This window comes from Salvelinus alpinus, chromosome 21 (assembly GCF_045679555.1).
Source record: "Salvelinus alpinus chromosome 21, SLU_Salpinus.1, whole genome shotgun sequence".
Classification (NCBI taxonomy): domain Eukaryota; kingdom Metazoa; phylum Chordata; class Actinopteri; order Salmoniformes; family Salmonidae; genus Salvelinus; species Salvelinus alpinus.
Window position 1 is genome coordinate 35,767,747 of NC_092106.1, and position 24,340 is coordinate 35,792,086.

General features: G+C 42.5%; 1 protein-coding gene across 3 annotated transcripts in view; it reads right to left on the reverse strand.

The window, feature by feature from the left end:
• LOC139548284 (roundabout homolog 1-like) overlaps nt 1-24,340 on the reverse strand; it is a 407,179-nt gene that overhangs the window by 302,682 nt on the left and 80,157 nt on the right. The gene's annotated exons all lie outside the window — the stretch shown is intronic.

The window sequence follows — 24,340 nt, forward strand, 5'->3', positions numbered from 1 at the left end:
GTTCACCTTCCAACAGGACCATGGCCCTAAGCACACAGCCAAGACAATGTAGGGGTGGTTTCAGGACAAGTCTCTGAATGTCCTTGAGTGGCCCAGCCAGAGCCTGGACATGAACCCGATCAAACATCTCTGGAGAGACCTGAAAATAGCTGTGCATCGACAATCCCCATCCAACCTGACAGAGCTTGAGAGGATCTGCAGAGAAGAATGGGAGAAACTCCCCAAATACAGGTGTGCCAAGCTTGTAGCGTCATACCCAAGAAGACTCAAGGCTCGCTGCCAAAGGTCGCTGCCAAAGGTGTTTCAGCATAGTACTGAGTAAAGGGTCTGAATACTTATGTAAATGTTTTATTTACGTTTTTATGTTTTATACATTTGCAAAAATGTCTAAAAACCTGTTTTTGCTTTGTCATTATGGGTATTGTGTGTAGATTGATGAAGAAAAAACACAGACAGCTTTGATTACTGTCATGCAAATATAGGAGATCCTGATAGGAACCATGATGGAGACAGTCAAAACCAAGTCCATGATGAGACTATTCACTGGGACTAGTTCTGTGAATAAGATAAAAGTCCTTTAACAAGCCGATCAATAGGTACATGGGGTTTTACAATTAAAAACCCATTTACCCACAACTCAAAATCTGACATACTGCACTTCCTAACCTCCTGCCAAGTTTAGGACCCTATTAGAGACACAGATTTCCCTCAGATTTCTCTTAGACCCAAAACGAATTTGAAAACAAATCACATTTTGATAAACTAACTTATATATTGGGTGGAATACCACAGTGTGCAATCACAGCAGCAAGATTTGTGACCTGTTGCAACAAGAAAAGGGCAACCAGTGTCACGCCCTGACCATAGTTTGCTTTGTATGTTTATATGTTTTGTTTGGTCAGGGTGTGATCTGAGTGGGCATTCTATGTTGTATGTCTAGTTTGTCTGTTTCTGTGTTTGGCCTGATATGGTTCTCAATCAGAGGCAGGTGTTAGTCGTTGTCTCTGATTGGGAACCATATTTAGGTAGCCTGTTTTGTCATTGTGGGTTGTGGGTGATTGTCTATGTGTTAGTTGCCTGTGTCTGCACTGTTATATATAGCGTCACGTTCGTTTTGTTGTTTTGTATTAGTTTGGTTAGTGTTTCTTCTTAAATAAATAGAAGAATGTATTCACTTCACGCTGCACCTTGGTCCTCCTCTCTTCCACATTACGACGAACGTGACAACCAGTGAAAAAATGTTATGTTAATTTATTTTCACACTGTACATATACATAATATGACATTTGAAATGTCTCTATTCCTTTGGAACTTTTGTGAGTGTAATGTTTACTGTTCATTTTTTATTGTTTTTATTGTTTTATTGTTATTTTACTTTCGTTTATTATGTATTTCACTTGCTTTGGCAATGTAAACATATGTTTCCCATGTCAATAAAGCCCTTTGAATTGAATTGAGAAAAAGAGAGAGAATTTGAAAGTATCACCCAGCAGCTACAGGTGTAGGATCTAAATTTGACCAGTATTGTCGTAGTAAAATAATCCTTCAGCAACCGGATTTTAATGCTAAGTCCATAATGTTGCTTGATCAGTGGTTAGGCTATTAGCTGGACAAAATTAGAATACATGAAAAGTGAAATACTGATAATTTAACTGTGTTACTGCAGGAAATTCTCAGCAAGAAAATAGTGATCACATTAAGATCCTACAGTATCTGTATAATAAGCTCAGTTCCAGTGACTTCCCTAACTTCAAATGGAAATGTGCCTTTCACATCACTCCCTGTCATTTTCACTGCTGCTGCCTTGGCAGGGAATGAGGAAGAGGAGAGCCTGCCGCCTGCCTGCCTGCCTGCCTGCCTGCCCTCTCCCCCAGAGACCTTACAGGAGGCAGAGGGACAGTGAAGCAACACAGGCACATTTAGATCTGTTGTCACTACCGTTTGTCCTCTGAGCCAGATTGGGACAATGATAGACATATTTGTGCCTCTAGCTAAATATGATAATACAATGACCTTAACAGATCATAACTTATCTCACCTCAGAACCTAATGACCCAACGAGGTGTGTGTGTGTGTGTTATTACCCTTTAAACCTGTAATGATGGATAGGCCACCATAATTCACACTATCATTCAAGGTCTATCAACTCATAAACAGTGACGTTAAAGTTGAAGGGTTGGCCATGTTGTTATAGAATCTGAGCCTGTCCCTCCAGACCTCCAGCAGAGGAGGGCTGTAGAGTTGTAGTGTGATACGAGCTACGGCTGTGACATAATACAGGTAGAGCGAGGCACAGCGTGGCGGCGTTCTCCCTATCAGCCAGCCCATTAATGTGTGATTAGGGGACCGCAGGGGGATTTACGGCTGAGATAACAGCAGGGTTGTGGCCCTCGGGTGGCCGGGAGGAGACTGGGAGACATGCCCTTACCCACTACCCACTGTGCCCACACCACACCTGCCAATGACAGCATGTACAGTGGCACATACTCTCTTCCAATAGGAAGAGCTCTCTGAAGAGCTGAGAAACAGGAATTATGAAGAGAACATGGGTCCAACTGAGGCAGGAAAAGGAGGATACAGATACCACTAGATTAAAGACTATGTGATACATTCCTAGGCTAATAGAGAGGGAGTAATAAGAGGGAAAAGACAGGACAGGTACCCACCCTGTGCCCTGCAGATCAGGTGAAATTACAGGCAGGGAAGTGAAACAGAATCTTAATATCATTTCATGGCTGGGATCCCACCCTGGAATGCACAGTGTGAATGACTCTGCCAGTTGTATCAAATCAGGGGCCTGTTTTTAATGTCACACAAGGCTATCGATTACACCGCTGAGAGCCAGGATTAAGGCTCCCTGTGTGAGTGTGTATAGGGAGGCTGGGTGGAGGAGGAGGACAGTGGGATTGATTTCTCTATGGTCTCTTTTCGTCCTGCTCCCTTTGTCTCAGTTTACCAAACAGAGTGGGCTACCATTACTGTGGTGATACAACTGTAGCACTTCAAAAAAGCAGGTATCACTTACCGATCGAAAAATGTAGCCACCATTAAAATTACTGCCACTTTTATTGAAGCAAACATTAAAAGTCCTACCTCAGGGTTTAGACACACAGCTGAAACTCAACACTACTATCGCCCCAAATGAACCGTCTAGAAGTCTAGCTCCTTTGGTTGGTGTGTTGGGTAGTTGCTATGACAGTTAAAATGGCTTCTTCTGTAATTTGCCACATACAGTATGTCACTCATTCATGTTAACTACGCGTAACAACAACATCCATGGTCATCACAATATTATCCTGGCCTTAGCCTTTCAGCAGAATGTTGATGTGATGCCTGTCTGGATGTGAGACATCCAGGTGACAGATCTCAAACCATGCTGCCCTAGCTAGTACTCAGCAGGGGGATCGAAGGGTGCCAGTAGAGGCTCCAGGGTGCTGGCATAATCCTCATCATTCATCAGGAGAGGACCCAGAGGAGGCCCTCAGGCCAGGAGCACCAGCCCCAGCTTCTCACTCTGTCGGCTGGGAAAGCCATAACTGGCGCTCCCCTGGCGATGGAAGCCAGGTCGGGAGTGAAGCGGCCCAGGACAGTGTTCCTCTGGGAGGCTGGGGCCCATCCTGCTCTAGGGCCTAGGTCTGGAGCAAAAAACAATGGCAGCAGTATTTCCCTCTCTGGCTCCAGGCTTTTTCCACACAGGGCCGATCCAGATGGAAGATAGCAGGCAGCATGACAACATGGAGGTGAAGGTGAGGGGTGTGATAGGGCTTGTGGTAAGTCAGGGGGAAGAGGAGCTCAATTAAATAAACCTTTCAATTATTTGAAGTAGTTTTCCTTCTTATTGCAATTTTCTCAAGTGCATCACTAAATGTGAGGAAAGAGCGTGAACATATAAGCAAGGCGTTTCCCAAAGGGGAAGGCCTATAACGCCGTCTTCAGTTGTGAGCTTGATAAAGTGTGTCAGTCGCACAATGGTGTTGAAAATGAGAAAACAATGCATTTTCAGTCGAGGCCCAAGTGACTCAATTAAGGATGAGTTGTAGCTCTCCTGTACCCCATGTCAAGCTGCCCCAGTACACGTCATTAGACACTCATAAAACCTGTCAAATTCACAAAGGGCCACGAGGGCCACCACATCTGATTCCTGGAGGGTAAATACAGTTCATCTTCTTTATTAGCTATGTCCATTCCCTGAAACACGGGGGACATGTTTAAGGGACGAACTGATGAGAGCCTTGTTAGAGGAAGCAGCATGTCATGATGGGTCTGTGTGGATTACAGGCAGATGGGAGGGACGTTCAGACTACTGGGTGGGGAGACAGAAGAGCTGTCACTCTCTCCAACCGTCCATGTCTGTCTGACAACAAGCTCCCAAACTTTGCATTTACATGTATATTAATAACAACTGTGATTGGAGCCAGTGGAAGGATGAGAAAACAGCCCTGATCCAGGGACAACAGTAATGCAGGTTATAGGAGATATGCATGTCATTCACTCAGCAGAGACAGGTGCTTTTAAAACACAACCCCAGTACTACAGTCAGACCTAACTCCTCTCTGACTGAACACAATCCCAGTACTACAGTCAGACCTAACTCCTCTCTGACTGAACACAACCCCAGTACTACAGTCAGACCTAACTCCTCTATGACTGAACACAACACCAGTACTACAGTCAGACCTAACTCCTCTCTGACTGAACACAACACCAGTACTACAGTCAGACCTAACTCCTCTCTGTCTGAACACAACCCCAGTACTACAGTCAGACCTAACTCCTCTCTGACTGAACACAATCCCAGTACTACAGAGTCAAGGCTGGGATTCAGGAAACACAGGACGAGAGAATAAAAGCAATTACCTCTTGTTTTTGTTTTGTGGCACTTTCGATTTGTAATGAGGTTTGGCCAGTGTGATATTAATGATGCATCAAAGCAGCACCGCCAGATTAGCAGGAGAGGTTCCACGGGGTAATAAAATATGTTGGAACATTTCTTTCCCAACAGGGGATGAAAACGGTAATGCTCTCTCCACTGAATTCTGCTCTCATGTACTGGTAGATAGAGAACGAATATTCCCAAAAGGAAAATTCATAGGACTGATTTAACAAATGGACAAAAAATAAACATATCTTTCAGGATTAAAAAATTATACCCGGTAGTTTCTAGCCATACGGCATGTGAGCTCACTGTAAAAGTGCAGAGGGCTGAATTTTTTTTATTCATTTTTGTCATTTCGCAGAATCTCTTATCCAGAGCAACTTACGTGAGCAATTAGGGTTAAGTGCCTTGCTCAAGAGCACATCGACAGATTTTTCACCTAGTCGGGGGATTCGAACCAGCAACCTTTCAGCTACTGGCCCAACGTTCTTAACCACTACATAATACTGTGGTGTACAGTAGCTGGTTCAGGCTATCCTATATCTATCTGACATGACCTAGCCAGTGTTCACTACAGGACGATCTATGACACCTTGATAGAGGGGCAGTATTGGTGCTCTCTCTCCCCAAGGTCACGCACACTCCTCCCTCACTGCAGTATTTCTGTTCCTGTGGCACGCTGTGAGGGGACGAGGTAGGGGGGTCTGAGGGGACAGGAGGAGGAGGGGGACAGGCATGACCAGTACGCTCAGCTGGCACAGCCCGCCACAGAGAGTATGGCACTTAGGCAGAGAGCCAAGAACAAGAGAAAGCTCTGAAGGGCTGCCAGAAAGTCAGGGAGGCAGGACTCAGCCAGAAAACACCTAATGCTTTTTAAATGTTATTTAGGGGATGGCAGAGACAGATACGTTCAACTGTTTAGAGCCGTGTTACGTTTCACTATTTGTCTGCTGAGCTGGTGACCTTAACAGCTCCTAGCTATTCGAAATGTTCAGCCAAACACATTCTGAAACAAATCTCTGGACAGCTGGGTGTTGAGGGGGATTTCAGCTACAGCGTTTGGTCAATGGTTCAACGGTAATGTCTGAGTGAAGAATCTCAACACATCTCCATCGATGCCAAGAAGTTAAGGTGTAATAACTTGGCACAAAAGCATAACAGTGTGATAGTGTGAGGGTGTGCATGTGTGTATGGGCGACGTGTGTGTGGGCGACGTGTGTGTGTGCATATGCACACATAAAGGGATGGAGATATGGGTCTTATTTATGGTAACTGAATATGACTCAGTCTCTGAGGAACCACAACTCCTGTGGCAAAGTCTCAAAGGCACCAGTATGGGTCTGGGGAGTGGGGCATGACCAGAGTCCACCAGAGTGGAATAAGGTCAAATAAAAAAAGCCCCAAAACACAAAGGAACCTGGTCTGGAAAAACTAAACCAGGACATAAGGCTTGCCTTGTGATACAGAGTAAATATTTTGTCCAAATTAATGATGGGGAAAATTCTGCCAAGAGGCTTTTTCTAGACATCCGCAGCAGTGAGAGTGTGCCTAGTCTGGTATTAAAAAGTAATTTCGTACTCCTGAAGACTGACCGCTCCTGAGCCAGACTACTCTATAACAACCACTATACCGTCTGAACACATACCAACTGTCCAGTCTGCAGCCAACACGCTAGAAATGGAAAATGACCTGTCGTGTACATACTGTAGATCTGGTTCTGACATCCCATATTTCACTTTTCTATTGGATGAAAGCAGACGCACGGTCAGACAGACATGTGCCCCATTACTTTACACAAGCCCTTTCTCTAACAGAGATGGAGGGAGCGCAGAGTGGAGGGTGGGGGTGGGGGAGATCTGCACAAGAACACAAAAATGTCAATTAACATATATTAATTATTGTAATCAGCCTTCCCCTGGGAAAACCCTTCACAAGTGTTTGATAAATGTCAATACGTGCCAGGGGGCGTGTCCTCTCTGTCCACTGATATTTAACTGTTATTTACTCTGGCCTGACCCCCTTCTAACATGTTCTACATACACACATAACCACTACTGAGGCTACTGTTCAGCTGTGGCACACTCATGAAGACAGTCTGGCTATAGTAGTGACAGACTTTTGTTATATTACTAACACAGAGTCCCAATGCATAAACATACAGTATGCTGTAATAAACCACTGACAGGTGTATGTTGAGCATGAAAAAAGGGGCATCTGGTCCACGGTACAGATTGCAGAACATTCTTCTATCTAGCATCATAGCCATTGGTCCCTGTTCCCGCCTCGGCCTGTCATACTGCAGTGAGTCAGTCAGTGATCCTGGCAGATCCTGTCTGCCAGAGAGAGGTCACTGATAGTGGACCTGGCTGAGGGGAATAAGAAGCATGGGTCCAGTCTAGGGATGATTTAGATCAGTAGAGAGAAGGCATCCAAGCTATGAGAGGACAGTGGAATGTCTGGTCTGGACAACTCTACCTACACAAATCATCCCGATCCCTTTCCTTATCATTATCATTAGAACAGAGCAGAGGTCGACCGATAATCGGCATGGCCGATTAATTAGGGCCGATTTTTCAAGTTTTCATAACAATCGGTAATCGCCATTTTTGGACACCGATTATGGCCAATTACATTGCAATCCACGAGGAGACTGCGTGGCAGGCTGACCACCTGTTACGCGAGTGCAGCAATGAGCCGGGGTAAGTTGCTAGCTAGCATTAAAATTATCTTATAAAAAACAATCAATCTTAAAATAATCACTAGTTAACTACACATGGTTGATGATATTACTAGTTTAACTAGCTTGTCCTGCGTTGCAAATAATCAATGCGGTGCCTGTTAATTTATCATCGAATCACAGCCTACTTCGCCAAACGGGTGATGATTTAACAAGCGCATTCGCGAAAAAAGCACTGTCATTGCAACAATGTACCTAAGCATAAACATCAATGCCTTTCTTAAAATCAATACACAAGTATATTTTTTTAAACCTGCATATTTAGTTAAATGAAATTCATGTTAGCAGGCAATATTAACTAAGGAAATTGTGTCACTTCTCTTGCGTTCTGTGCAAGCAGAGTTATATGCAGCAGTTTGCGCCGCCTGGCTCGTTGCGAACTGTGTGAAGACCATTTCTTCCTAACAAAGACCGTAATTAATTTGCCAGAATTGTACATAATTATGACATAACATTGAAGGTTGTACAATGTAACAGCAATATTTAGACTTAGGGATGCCATCCGTTAGATAAAATACGGAACGGTTCTGTTTTTCACTGAAAGAATAAATGTTTCGTTTTCGAAATTATAGTTTCCAGATTTGACCATTAATGACCTAAGGCTCGTATTTCTGTGTGTTTAATATATTATATTATAATTGAGTCTATGATTTGATATTTGATAGAGCAGTCTGACTGAGCGGTGGTAGGCAGCAGCAGGCTCGTAGTCATTCATTCAGACAGCACTTTACTGCGTTTGCCAGCAGCTCTTAGCAATGCTTGAAGCACAGCGCTGTTTATGACTTTAAGGCTATCAACTCCCGAGATTAGGCTGGCAATACTGAAGTGCCTATAAGAACATCCAATAGTAAAAGGTATATGAAATACAAATGGTTTAGAGAGAAATAGTCCTATAATTCCTGTAACTACAACCTAAAACTCCTTACCTGGGAATATTGAAGACTCATGTCAAAAGGAACCACCAGCTTTCGTATGTTCTCATGTTCTGAGCAAGGAACTTAAACGTTAGCTTTTTTACATGGCACATATTGCACTTTTACTTTCTTCTCCAACACTGTGTTTTTGCATTATTTAAACCAAATTGAACATGTTTCATTATTTACTTGAGACTAAGTCGATTTTATTTATGTATTCTATTAAGTTTAAATAAAAGTGTTAATTCAGTATTGTTGTAATTGTTATTATTACAAATATATATATAAAAATTGACCGATTAATCGATATCTGCTTTTTTTGGTCCTCCAATAATCGGTGTCGGTCGACCTCTAGAACAGAGAGTGGAGTAGAGTAGAGTAGAGTAGAGTAGAGTAGAGTAGAGTAGAGTAGAGTAGAGTAGAGTAGAGTAGAGTAGAGTAGAGTAGAGTAGAGTAGAGTAGAGCAGAGCAGAGGAGAGGAGAGGAGAGGAGAGGAGAGTAGAGTAGAGTAGAGGGGAGTGGAGTGGAGTGGAGCGGAGCGGAGTGGAGGGGAGGGGAGGGGAGCAGAGCAGAGCAGAGCAGAGCAGAGGAGAGGAGAGGAGAGGAGAGGAGAGGAGAGGAGAGGAGAGGAGAGGAGAGGAGAGGAGAGGAGAGGAGAGGAGAGGAGAGGAGAGGAGAGGAGAGTGGAGTGGAGTGGAGTGGAGCGGAGCGGAGCGGAGCGGAGCGGAGCAGAGCAGAGCAGAGCAGAGCAGAGTAGTGTAGAGTAGAGTAGAGTGAGGGAGAAATCAACCATGAGGACGTGATTAGCTGTGATCAACACAGGCTGTCAGAACAAATGTCAGAAAGAATCAGGTAGAGCAGCAGTCATTCATCATCAGAGACCAGGACCCAGGGTTTTTAAACTACCATTAGTTACACTGTAGCCACGCTGGGATCTAGGACAGAATAGTTATACTGTAGCCACGCTGGGATCTAGGACAGAATAGTTATACTGTAGCCACGCTGGGATTTAGGACAGAATAGTTATACTGTAGCCACGCTGGGATCTAGGACAGAATAGTTATACTGTAGCCACGCTGGGATCTAGGACAGAATAGTTATACTGTAGCCACGCTGGGATCTAGGACAGAGTAGTTATACTGTAGCCACGCTGGGATCTAGGACAGAATAGTTATACTGTAGCCACGCTGGGATTTAGGACAGAATAGTTATACTGTAGCCACGCTGGGATCTAGGACAGAATAGTTATACTGTAGCCACGCTGGGATCTAGGACAGAATAGTTATACTGTAGCCACACTGGGATCTAGAACAGAATAGTTATACTGTAGCCACGCTGGGATTTAGGACAGAATAGTTATACTGTAGCCACGCTGGGATCTAGGACAGAATAGTTATACTGTAGCCACGCTGGGATCTAGGACAGAGTAGTTATACTGTAGCCACGCTGGGATCTAGGACAGAATAGTTATACTGTAGCCACGCTGGGATTTAGGACAGAATAGTTATACTATAGCCCTGCTGGGATCTAGGACAGAATAGTTATACTGTAGCCACGCTGGGATCTAGGACAGAATAGTTATACTGTAGCCACGCTGGGATTTAGGACAGAATAGTTATACTATAGCCCTGCTGGGATCTAGGACAGAATAGTTATACTGTAGCCACGCTGGGATCTAGGACAGAATAGTTATACTGTAGCCACGCTGGGATCTAGGACAGAGTAGTTATACTGTAGCCATGCTGGGATCTAGGACAGAGTAGTTATACTGTAACCACGCTGGGATTTAGGACAGAATAGTTATACTGTAGCCCTGCTGGGATCTAGGACAGAATAGTTATACTGTAGCCACGCTGGGATCTAGGACAGAATAGTTATACTGTAGCCACGCTGGGATCTAGGATAGAATAGTTATACTGTAGCCACGCTGGGATCTAGGACAGAATAGTTATACTGTAGCCACGCTGGGATCTAGGACAGAATAGTTATACTGTAGCCACGCTGGGATCTAGGACAGAGTAGTTATACTGTAGCCACGCTGGGATCTAGGACAGAATAGTTATACTGTAGCCACGCTGGGATCTAGGACAGAGTAGTTATACTGTAGCCACGCTGGGATCTAGGACAGAATAGTTATACTGTAGCCACGCTGGGATTTAGGACAGAATAGTTATACTGTAGCCACGCTGGGATTTAGGACAGAATAGTTATACTGTAGCCACGCTGGGATCTAGGACAGAATAGTTATACTGTAGCCACGCTGGGATTTAGGACAGAATAGTTATACTGTAGCCATGCTGGGATCTAGGACAGAATAGTTATACTGTAGCCACGCTGGGATCTAGGACAGAATAGTTATACTGGAGCCACGCTGGGATCTAGGACAGAATAGTTATACTGTAGCCATGCTGGGATCTAGGACAGAAGCTCTGCTTACTCTAATGTAGCTACCAGAGGCCAGATCTACAGCAGGGGTTGAAAGATTCTATAACTCAGCTACACATTTCCTATATTGAGCCAAGCTTATTGTTCAGATACGTTGACACACTAAAACTGAGCGTAAAAGCATGAAGAACCTGGCTCGCAGCCAACAACTGAATCGTTATTCTATTAGGGCTTTGGAAGCTGCAGAGGGGAGGAAGAGCTCTGTGTGCAGAGGGGAGGAAGTCCTAAGAGCAGCTCAAGGAGACTGGGTGGGGTGACAGTAATGAGTGATAAACAGCATCACAGGCCTTTCATGGGGGAGTACAAAGTGGTAGTTGCAGTAAAAATGCTCCATGAAAATGTGGAAATCCTAAAGCTGTAATGGGGTAAATGTATCAGGCTGCTGCCTGTGGCTGGAGACACGAATGGTTATTGTGCCTGTCTGCTGCTCTGAGAGTGATTTAGCATTGGACGTTATCTTAGCCCTGAAAGGCATTCAAAAATAATGTTCAAGATGCTTAGGCCTACATGTTTGAATTCACCTATTTGCTTGAGATGTCATCACCATGGCTACTGCTGTAAGGTGGGAGCCCATCCAATAGCAGGTCTGTAGTGGTACATTTAAGGTCACCTTATGGTTAATTATGCTTTCTAGTTAGTCTGCCAGAGATACAGAGATATGTCTCTCTCTCAATTCAAAGGGCTTTATTGGCATGGGAAACACATTTTTCTAGATCGAATCCCTGAGCTGACAAGGTCAAAATCTGTCGTTCTGCCCCTGAACCTGAACCTACTGTTCCTAGGCCGTCATTGTAAATAAGAATTTGTTCTTAACTGACTTGCCTAGTTAAATAAAGGTTAAATAAATAAAAAAATTAAAAAAAAGATAATAACTAAAAGTGAAATAAACAATAAAAAATGAACAGTAAACAACATAAAAGTAGTCTGGCTACTTAATAACATCACTTCAGGAAGTAGAGGAAGAAAAGCTGAGGCCCTTTAATTGTATATAGAAAATGCATTTAAAGGTTTTAGAAGGCTCAATGGAGGATGGTCTGAGAAGGCAAGTTGGTAAGGGGGAGGATCTATGAGTATAAATCAACTAATTAGTGACCTCTCTTTTTTCTGCTAATTGAATCCCTTCTACTCAATCTCTTTATGGTGTTTTCCCCTGACAGACATAACCAAAGACCAGTTTTAGCATTTCAAAAGTGTATCCAAGCCATCCAGTGAGGGGGCAGGAGAATGGTCACCAAGGCAGGAGGCAGGCTGATCTCAGGGGGGAGAAGTGGAGAAAGAGAGGGTAAGACAGAGATAAAGGCTGTCTTCAATGCCATCGTTCAGTCTCCCCAGTGGAGGATATTAATGGGAGGGAGGACGGATTATTGATATATTTTTTTAAATGCACAGGGCACAGCACCCCATGGTAGCACAGCTTCTTCACCACAACAAAAGCTTAATGGGTTGGTTGGACTTCCGGGAGTTAGTTCCTGAGCAGGCAGAATTTAGATCCACCAGGGTTGGGCTGCCTGGCCAGACCACCACCACAGACCCAGCCTTTCTTCCATTTACTCAGCAGTTCTAATGCCAGTCTCCTCTGCCACCATATGGCCACCTTCAAACATAAAAAACTAACTCTGCCCTTGCCATGGAGTCTCTACTCAGCACATTGTCCATGAGGCTGTGGGGAAACAACACACACTGTGAACAAGGAGAGTCAGACCAAGAACAGTCCCTGAGCTACTGTCATGTACATGTGAGACTGCTCCGTCCTCGTCCCCCTCAACCTCCCACCCCTCCGTCCCCCTCAACCTCCCACCCCTCCGTCCCCCTCAACCTCCCACCCCTCCGTCCCCCTTCCTTCCACACCCTGGGGCAGCCTTTGTGTACCACCTCCCCCTCCACCCCTCAGTCCTTCAGTAATATCCCCTCCCCTCCTCCACACCTCACAATCACCCTGTTGAGGCGACACAATGCTGCCTCCCCATCCCAGTCCCCACAGGCCCTTTCTGCACGTCGGCCTGCTCTATCCGTCAAAGGCTCTCTGCTGAATTGCCACTAAAAAAGACAAGTCTTTAAAAACTGGTCCAAAACAAAAAGGGGGGATAGGGGTGAGAGAAAAGGGAGAAGGTACCGCTGTATACTCTCCTGCTGAGTGAACAACCCACTTTACACCAACGGACTGGTGAGGAAACCACACTGTAGAACGGAACAAACACAGCTGTGTTCAACTGCTGGAGAGAAATGTGTCACACAACATGTGGTCAGACACCTTTTTATGGCTTCAAGTTGCCACGAAATAATGTTTTATCACATTCAACTGTATGTTTCCCACATAATGTCTGGTTATTAATTGCTAAGTAATCCCATATTTCTGGGCTACAAGCTCTGAGAGGTCTACATGTTAGACTTGTCAAAGGAAAATTGAAACAGCCAACATCATTCATCCAGTGTAGACACATCATCTATCAATTCCACACACAGGTCAAACAGAGGAGGCTTGCTTTCTTTGTCAAATATTTGTAAAACATTAACCATAGTGACTGACACACGAGTGTCATATCCATCGGTTCAGAATGACGATCCCATCACATCCAATTATGGGTGTGTTTTATTTAGGCACGAGAGAGTGTTGGTATATGGCCAATATATACCACGGCTAAGGGATGTTCGTAAGCATGAAGCAACACGGAGTGCCTGGATACAGCTCTTAGCGGTGGCATTTTGGCCATATACCACAAACCCAGAGGTGCCTTACTGCTATGGTCAGATTTGTGTTTATCGTCGAAGGAATGAGCGTTACATAGAGGCCTGTACTCTGGAGCAGGATCAATTTGGAGGTGCAGGGTCCGTCATGGTCTGGGGCGGTGTGTCACAGCATCATCGGAATAAACTTGTTGTCATTGCAGGCAATCTCAATGCTGTGTGTTACAGGGAAGACATCCTCCTCCCTCATGTGGTACCCTTCCTACAGGCTCATCCTTACATGACCCTCCAGCATGACAATGCCACCAGCCATACTGCTCGTTCTGTGAGTGATTTCCTGCAAGACAGGAATGTCAGTGTTCTGCATTGGCAAGCGAAGAGCCCGGATCTCAATCCCACTGAGCACATCTGGGACGAGGGTGAGGGGTAGGGCCATTCCCCCCAGAAATGTTCGGGAACTTGCAGGTGTCTTGTTAATGACATCATAGTGTTGTTGGGGTGTAGACCTGTTAATGTCATCCTAGTGTTGTTGGGGTGTAGACCTGTTAATGTCATTATAGTGTTGTTGGGGTGTAGACCTGTTAATGCCATCCTAGTGTTGTTGGGGTGTAGACCTGTTAATGTCATTATAGTGTTGTTGGGGTGTAGACCTGTTCATGTCATTATAGTTTTGTTGGGATGTAGACCTGTTAATGTCATCCTAGTGTTGTTAGGGTGTAGACCTGTTAATGTCATTATAGTGTTGTTGGGGTGTAGACCTGTTAATGTCATCCTAGTGTTGTTGGGGTGTAGACCTGTTAATGTCATTACAGTGTTGTTGGGGTGTAGACCAGTTAATGTCATTATAGTGTTGTTGGGGTGTAGACCTGTTAATGTCATCCTAGTGTTGTTGGGGTGTAGACCTGTTAATGTCATCCTAGTGTTGTTGGGGTGTAGACCTGTTAATGTCATCCTAGTGTTGTTGGGGTGTAGACCTGTTAATGTCATCATAGTGTTGTTGGGGTGTAGACCTGTTAATGTCATTACAGTGTTGTTGGGATGTAGACCTGTTAATGTCATCCTAGTGTTGTTAGGGTGTAGACCTGTTAATGTCATCCTAGTGTTGTTGGGGTGTAGACCTGTTAATGTCATCATAGTGTTGTTGGGGTGTAGACCTGTTAATGTCATTACAGTGTTGTTGGGGTGTAGACCTGTTAATGTCATCCTAGTGTTGTTGGGGTGTAGACCTGTTAATGTCATCCTAGTGTTGTTGGGGTGTAGACCTGTTAATGTCATCATAGTGTTGTTGGGGTGTAGACCTGTTAATGTCATCATGGTGTTGTTGGGTTGTAGACCTGCTAATGTCATCCTAGTGTTGTTGGGGTGTAGACCTGTTAATGTTATCCTAGTGTTGTTGGGGTGTAGACCTGTTAATGTCATCATGGTGTTGTTGGGTTGTAGACCTGCTAATGTCATCCTAGTGTTGTTGGGTTGTAGACCTGTTAATGTCATCATGGTGTTGTTGGGTTATAGACCTGTTAATGTCATCCTAGTGTTGTTGGGGTGTAGACCTGTTAATGTCATTATAGTGTTGTTGGGGTGTAGACCTGTTAATGTCATCATGGTGTTGTTGGGGTGTAGACCTGTTAATGTCATCATAGTGTTGTCGGGGTGTAGACCTGTTAATGTCATTATAGTGTTGTTGGGGTGTAGACCTGTTAATGTCAAAATGGTGTTGTTGGGGTGTAGACCTGTTAATGTCATCATAGTGTTGTTGGGGTGTAGACCTGTTAATGTCATCATGGTGTTGTTGGGGTGTAGACCAGTTAATGTCTTCCTAGTGTTGTTGGGGTGTAGACCTGCTAATGTCATTATAGTGTTGTTGGGGTGTAGACCTGTTAATGACATCATAGTGTTGTTGGGGTGTAGACCTGTTAATGTCATCCTAGTGTTGTTGGGGTGTAGACCTGTTAATGTCATTATAGTGTTGTTGGGGTGTAGACCTGTTAATGCCATCCTAGTGTTGTTGGGGTGTAGACCTGTTAATGCCATCCTAGTGTTGTTGGGGTGTAGACCTGTTAATGTCATTATAGTTTTGTTGGGATGTAGACCTGTTAATGTCATCCTAGTGTTGTTAGGGTGTAGACCTGTTAATGTTATCCTAGTGTTGTTGGGGTGTAGACCTGTTAATGTCATCCTAGTGTTGTTGGGGTGTAGACCTGTTAATGTCATTACAGTGTTGTTGGGGTGTAGACCTGTTAATGTCATCCTAGTGTTGTTGGGGTGTAGACCTGTTAATGTCATCCTAGTGTTGTTGGGGTGTAGACCTGTTAATGTCATCCTAGTGTTGTTGGGGTGTAGACCTGTTAATGTCATCATAGTGTTGTTGGGGTGTAGACCTGTTAATGTCATCATGGTGTTGTTGGGTTGTAGACCTGCTAATGTCATCCTAGTGTTGTTGGGGTGTAGACCTGTTAATGTTATCCTAGTGTTGTTGGGGTGTAGACCTGTTAATGTCATCATGGTGTTGTTGGGTTGTAGACCTGCTAATGTCATCCTAGTGTTGTTGGGTTGTAGACCTGTTAATGTCATCATGGTGTTGTTGGGGTGTAGACCTGTTAATGTCATCATGGTGTTGTTGGGTTGTAGACCTGTTAATGTCATCATAGTGTTGTCGGGGTGTAGACCTGTTAATGTCATCCTAGTGTTGTTGGGGTGTAGACCTGTTAATGTCATTATAGTGTTGTTGGGGTGTAGACCTGTTAATGTCATCATGGTGTTGTCGGGGTGTAGACCTGTTAATGTCATTATAGTGTTGTTGGGGTGTAGACCTGTTAATGTCATTATAGTGTTGTTGGGGTGTAGACCTGTTAATGTCATCATAGTGTTGTCGGGGTGTAGACCTGTTAATGTCATTATAGTGTTGTTGGGGTGTAGACCTGTTAATGTCATTATAGTGTTGTTGGGGTGTAGACCTGTTAATGTCATCATGGTGTTGTTGGGGTGTAGACCTGTTAATGTCATCATAGTGTTGTTGGGGTGTAGACCTGTTAATGTCATCATGGTGTTGTTGGGGTGTAGACCAGTTAATGTCTTCCTAGTGTTGTTGGGGTGTAGACCTGCTAATGTCATTATAGTGTTGTTGGGGTGTAGACCTGTTAATGTCATCATGGTGTTGTTGGGTTATAGACCTGTTAATGTCATCATAGTGTTGTTGGGGAGTAGACCAGTTAATGTCTTCCTAGTGTGTCTCCACAGGGTTAGGGTTGGGGTTATAGAGTCCAGTGGCATGTTGTGCTGTAGACTTGTTATTCTCCTCAGGGCTTAACTATGTCTTCTCTGACAAAGTCTCAGCTCAGCCCCACAGACAGCATTAACTAAGCCTTTAACCAGTGCAGTGACCATACATACCCAGTGTCTCCACACACCCCACCCTCGCCCTTCAACCCGGCCTGGGAAGAGGTACCACTGCATTCTTCAGGGGTTTAAAATACGGAGAGAGGGTTTGTGCTCGGGGCACAGTGAGTTTTCTCCGTTTCTTCCAATCGGAACTATCTCAGTGTCCTCTATTAGAAGTGCTTATTAGTCCGGGTGCTTCCTGAGTCTGCAAATTACAAAACTATTGATGTCAAATGGATGTGCTAATTTATCCAATTAAAGTGCTATTTTAGGCCCATTAAAGGAAGATGGTTTGGGGGAAAGTAGATCATTAAGAGTCACTGACTGCAGATTTATCTCCCTCAAACAAACCGCTATGAAATGTTTATCTAGTCAGTCACTAATGACCTGGGTGAGTTGGTGATTTAGACATAACTCTCCCTGCCTCCCCCCGAGTTGTACACAGATCATGTGGGCCGTCCTCCTGCATTCCTCTGCTAACTACTCGGTGTGGTTTGATAGAGATAAAACCAGAGTTGAACAAGTCCTGGATCTCAGGGTGTAAACTGTGCTTGATTAGGGTTAGAGTAATGGGGATTAAGTGTCTGAAAGCGGTTCATGGAGCTTTGTGGACTCTGTCATCTCAAACCGGTGTGTCACAGATTAGAATTTAAAAAATCACACTTTGTGCTTACTTGGGCTCAGCAGTAAACACAAAGGTATCCTCATATGACATTGGATCAAAAGTGTAATTTTCAGTTTTCTTTGGGTAGTGGCTTTATACACCACAGAGTGCTGTTGTTTTTTATATCAAAGACAGTCCATGAAAGTGTGTGTTGGGTACAGAGTGGGAGAGTCTATAATGACTGCAGGTATTAGACAGGGAGGAATGTGAAAGTGAGAGGAGTGGAGGTGGAGACAGGGTCCACCTGTGAGCTGACTCTGGTGCTCATTAATTGGCTTTGGTGCCTGCTGTGTCCTGTCATACCACCAGTTGGGGGGGCTACAATTTATTATCTACATTTAGGAGTCAATTTGTCAAGACCTCAACTGCTCTGGGCTGCGGCTGATGAATAGAGGTCCACTCTCACTGCCCAGCCCTTTAACCAACATCCTGGCTCTGACACACACACAAACACACACACCGGGGAGGCTACACGTAGACATTATCACACAGGAGAGGCAACTGGAGAGAGAGAAAGCAAGCAGGAGTGATTCATCTACTTTAGTCTGTCCATCATGTCTGTTAATACTGAATAGTCATTTTGACTTGGCAGCTGGCACCTTCAGTTTGTGTACATAGATACCTGCACTGGTTTAAACCAGACCTCATGTCAACTGGTGGAACAGTAAAGTTGACTGATAATGACTGATTGAAATATAACTAGGTTACTTCACCTTCAGTCAACATAAGCCTAGTGCAAAATGACTCCAACTTATTGTTTTCAATGCATCTGAAATGAAGGAAATGCAGCTCCTGACCTTCAGTCCAGCAGGATGTTTACAGTATCATCAAGGTGAGTAAGGTCTGGTGGGGAGAACTCTGAGAACAGATAGCAGGCTGAGATAGGAGCCATTTAGCGTTTAGCAACAGGATGAATCACATGATAACAGGGGACCACGTGATGGACGTGGGTATCAATGTACTACCTCTGATAGAGCCAGATGGCAAACCAGGAAGTCATCACAGGTCTGAGAGGGGTAAAGATCACCTCTCACTCATACACTCACAGATAAGCCTCACCTTATCATGACCATAAAGTGCAAGTAAAGAAGATGATTCACTGATAATGTAGAAACAATACAAATGTAATTACTTGTAACTGACCAAATTCCTAGTTCACACAGGAGCATTCTTGACACAGCCCCATCCAGGGAGGATCAGCCCTGGTCTGCTCTGCCATGGAGACTGAAATGTGACCCCTGGCCTCTATCCCTGCAGACGCTACACTACACTGATTCCCCCTCTGAATGGCACACATACACAATCCATGTCTCAATTGTCTCAAGCCTTACAAATCCTTCTTTAACCTGTCTCCTCCCCTTCATCTACACTGATTGAAGTTGATTTAACAGGTGACATCAAAAAGGGATCATAGCTTTCACCTGGATTCACCTGGTCAGTCTGTCATGGAAAAGAAGGTGTTCCTAATGATTTGTCCACTCAGTATATCTCTCTCTCTGTTATGTGTGAGAATAATTTGAATGTGCTGGTGATTTTATAGTCTTTTATGTCCAAAAATAAATACATGAAAAATAAAATATGTATATATTTCTTCTTGGGGGCCAAATAAAACCACCCGAGGGCCGCCAGTTGGGGAACCCTACTATAGAGTGAGAAGTCACAGCTCACAGAGTGTTGGTGGCGTGTCTACTGTCAACTAGACCCGTATATACATACTTTACAACTTACATTTCAGTTTCAATTACAATATCATTTTTTTATGGAGTCAATCACCATCATACCCAGCCATATCATTTCTTCATTTAGTTTTAAGTTGTTCTAACTCTGTTCATGATCTGCTGAAAGAGTAAGTGTTTTAAAGGACATTAACCAGAGTACTAAGCATTAAGTACAGGTAGGCTATAATATTATGCCAGGTTTAAACTTGAAAACAATTACCTGAGACTTAGATGTAATTGCATCGGCCAACTGAAGCTATAATATACTGCAATCAACAGGAGACGGGACGTCATAACTGTTTCTTTGAATAGTAGCCTACCTTTCATGAGTTTAGAATCAACTGTCATTACATCAAAGTTGCAATATATACAACTCTGCTTTATGCTATGAAAAGCATGTGAACTGTGAACCTAAACATTTAAAATCAGTTTTGGTTCAAAATGAATAAGGTGGATCTTTGCTATACATCCACTCTGGGATGGCAGGCATTAGCCACCTCATAATAGAGTATGAGCAACTGACCTGGAAAGCCCAGAGTGTATGGCCCAGGTCTATAAAGGCATTGATGTGAGAGAATGTGAGAAAGAGAGAGAGAGAACGAGAGAGAGAGAGAGAGAAAGAGAGAGGAAAAGAGAGAGAGGAAAAGAGAGAGAGAATGAGAGAGATAGCAAGAGACTCAGAGAGAGATAGGGGGGGGGAGACTCAGAGAGTGACAGAGAACCATTTGCACATCATTACAACACTGTATATATTAGAGGTCGACCGATTAATCGGCCATTCCGATTTCAAGTTTTCGTAACAATCGGAAATCGGTATTTTTGGGCGCCGATTTGCCGATTTTTTTATTTTTTTTACACCTTTATTTAATCTTTATTTAACTAGGCAAGTCAGTTAAGAACACATTCTTATTTTCAATGACGGCCTAGGAAAAACGAGGCAGAACGACAGATTTTTTACCTTGTCAGCTCGGGGGATCCAATCTTGCATTCATTACATTGCACTCCACGAGGAGCCTGCCTGTTAGCGAATGCAGTAAGCTAAGGTAAGTTGCTAGCTAGCATTAAACTTATCTTATAAAAAACAATCAATCAATGACTGTCATTGCTCCAATGTGTACTTAACCATAAACATCAATGCCTTTCTTAAAATCAATACACAAGTATATATTTTTAAACCTGCATATTTAGCTAAAAGAAATCCAGGTTAGCAGGCAATATTAACCAGGTGAAATTGTGTCATTTCTCTTGCGTTCATTGCACGCAGAGTCAGGGTATATGCAACAGTTTGGGCCGCCTGGCTCTTTGCGAACTAATTTGCCAGAACTTTACGTAATTATGACAACATTGAAGGTTGTGCAATGTAACAGGAATATTTAGACTCATGGATGCCACCCGTTAGATAAAATACGGAACGGAATAAACGTTTTGTTTTCGAGGTGATAGTTTCCGGATTAGTCAAAGGTATATGGTTTAGAGAGAAATAGTCGACGCGTTATAATTCCTGTAATAACTTGCGGCTGAATTTGAAAGGGGTTCCTTCGTTATTTTACCGTTCATGTCTTCCATAGAGAATGTCTTGATCTACTTCAAATAAGGTCTGTGTTTCGTGCAGGCTTAAACCGCCTCGACGTTTTGATACCCGTGTAAATCTCACTAGGATAAGGTAACGTTTGTCAACATATTTTCATAAATCCACTCTACAATTTTTTTTATCTTCGCTTATATTTAGCCAATATTGATCAGAGTTACCTTGTCCTATGGATATCTACACAGTTATAAAATTGGCACGGTGATGTAAGCCTACACGAAACGCAGACCTTATTTTAAGTGAATCTAAAAATATCCTATGGAATAAATGAAGGAACCGCTTTTCAGATTTTGCTAGGTGTCATGGGAATTATGACTCGCACTTTGGTTGTCAATTCTTACCATGCCCATTATTAAAATAGGATTTCCTGCATATAGAAATTAAAGTTTTTGTTTTCAACATTCATCACAGGTAACTTAAACTCTATTTTTATTCAAACAGTTGAGAGTATTTGTCTCCTAAGCAGACTCTTCAGTATCATTGTCACTTCAGAGCTGTGTGCGTGTGTGTATTTATGTATTATATTAAGTTAAAATAAGTGTTGATTGTTCATTCAGTATTGTTGCAATTGTCATTATTACAAAAATGTGTGTGTGTGTGTATGATATATATATATATATTTAAAAAATATATATTTTAATTTTAAAAATTTAAAAAAACGTTTTTTTTATAAATAAATCGGCCGATTAATCGGTATCGGCTTTTTTTGCCCTCCAATAATCGGTATCGGTATCGGCATTGAAAAATCATAATCGGTCGACCTCTAGTATATATACATAATATGACATTTGTAATGTCTTTGTTCTTTTGAAACTTCTGTATGTGTAATGTTTACTGTTAATTTTTATTGTTTATTTCACTTTTAAATATTATCTACCTCACTTGCTTTGGCAATGTTAACACATGTTTCCCATGCCAATAAAGTCCATTGAATTGTGAGTGAGTGAGTGAGTGACTGAGTGAGAGAGTGAGCGAGTGAGAGAAAATACAAGTAGGCTGTTCTGGCATAACACTCCTGAGTTCACTCCTTTATTACACCACAACATTGAGAGAGTCTGGCCAGACACCAACCAAACAGCACACAATAGATGAAGAAAATTAGCCACAAAATGATTACGTCTGAGTAATAGATTGCTGAACAATGTCTTTGATGCCAAAATGCCACCAGCAATATGGTGTATGTTTGAAATGAATGCCACATTGTATATTTTCATTTCCATTTTGACAAGTAGAACAAGTTCCCACAGCACCACACACAGCTACACAGCAGTTGCAACACAGTAAGAGTAGTTATAAGTCAGAATGTAAAACTGGGCACCAATCTCTATCATGTCCAAACAGAACACAGATGAGCTGGTGTTGGGTTGTCTGTAGTTACCACAGCGACAAAGTCCTAAACCCTACCAATTTCGCAAATTTCTTTCATAAATTTGGGATTTTAAACCTAATCCTCCTAACCCTAACCCTAACCTTCAGTACAGGGCTTTGTCACAGTGCTAACCTAAGGCTTAAATTAAGACCAAAAAGCATTGTTTGTTTTCATAAATTTTTAAGATACAGACTATTTTGACTTTGTGGCTGTGGTAACTAGTGGAAACCACACCTGTTATGGAAATGGACAGTGGTGGAAAAACATACAGTACTTGAATGCAAGTAAAGATACCTTAATAGAAAGTAAAGATACCTTAATAGAAAGTAAAGATACATTAATAGAAAGTAAAGATACATTAATAGAAAGTAAAGATACCTTAATAGAAAGTAAAGATACTATAATAGAAAGTAAAGATACGTTAATAGAAAGTAAAGATACGTTAATAGAAAGTAAAGATACGTTAATAGAAAGTAAAGATACGTTAATAGAAAGTAAATATACGTTAATAGAAAGTAAAGATACGTTAATAGAAAGTAAATATACGTTAATAGAAAGTAAAGGTATGTTAATAGAAAGTAAAGATACGTTAATAGAAAGTAAAGATACGTTAATAGAAAGTAAAGATACGTTAATAGAAAGTAAAGATACGTTAATAGAAAGTAAAGGTATGTTAATAGAAAGTAAAGATACGTTAATAGAAAGTAAAGATACGTTAATAGAAAGTAAAGATACGTTAATAGAAAGTAAAGGTATGTTAATAGAAAGTAAAGATACGTTAATAGAAAGTAAAGATACGTTAATAGAAAGTAAAGGTACGTTAATAGAAAGTAAAGATACGTTAATAGAAAGTAAAGATACGTTAATAGAAAGTAAAGATACGTTAATAGAAAGTTACTCAAGTAAAAGTGAAAGTCACCCAGTAAAATACTACTTGAGTAAAAGTTTAAACATCAAAAGTAAATGTAACTGCTAAAATATACTTAAGTATCAAAAGTAGAAGTATAAATCATATACAATTCCTTATATTAAGCAAAGTAGACGGCACAATTTTCTTGTTTAAAAAATTGACTGATAGCCAGGGGCACACTCTGACATTATTTACAAAAGATGCATTTATGTTTAGTGAGTCCGCCAGATCAGAGGCAGTAGATGACCAGGGATGTTCTCTTGATAAGTGTGTGAATTTGACAATGTTCCTGTCTTGTTAAGCATTCAAAATATAACGAGTACTTTTGGTTGTCAGGGAAAATGTATGGAGTAAAAAGTACAATATTTTCTTTAGGAATGTAGTGAAGAAAAACTAAAAGTTGTCAAACATAGATATAGTAAAGTAAAGTACAGATACCCCCAAAAAAGTACTTAAGTAGCACTATGAAGTATTTTTCCTTAAGTACTTTACACCACTGGAAATGGACCACGCTATCACCAGGACAAACACTGCAGCCCAATCTCCACGGGGTCCACCACTGTCTGTTTGAGTGATGAGGACAGCTCCCTCCGAGCCTCCCACAGGAATCACTGTGATAGTCCTGCATACTGCACAAGCAGTTCAGGGTTAGAAAGCTAGTCCGCCCCCTCACCCATCCCTGAAAGTAGACTTTTTGCAGTCAAAAGCTGTGTACAGTATACTGATGTACTCTCAGTAGCCTTTGATTGATCATGCTGTTCATGTCAGGAGAAGTAGGCCAATAGGCCTCTCCGCCCTTCATATGTTATTGTATGATTTAGTTGGTCTTTATTAAATTGTACCTTTATTTAACTAGGCAAGTCAGTTAAGAACAAATTCTTATTTACAATGACAGTCTACCCCGGCCAAAGCCGGACGACGCTGGGCCAATGGGACTCTACCCTACTCTACTCTGCCCGACGCTTCCCTATGGGACTCCCAAACACAGCCAGATGTGATACAGCCTGGATTTGAACCAGGGACTGTAGTGACGACACCTCTTGCACTGAGATGCAG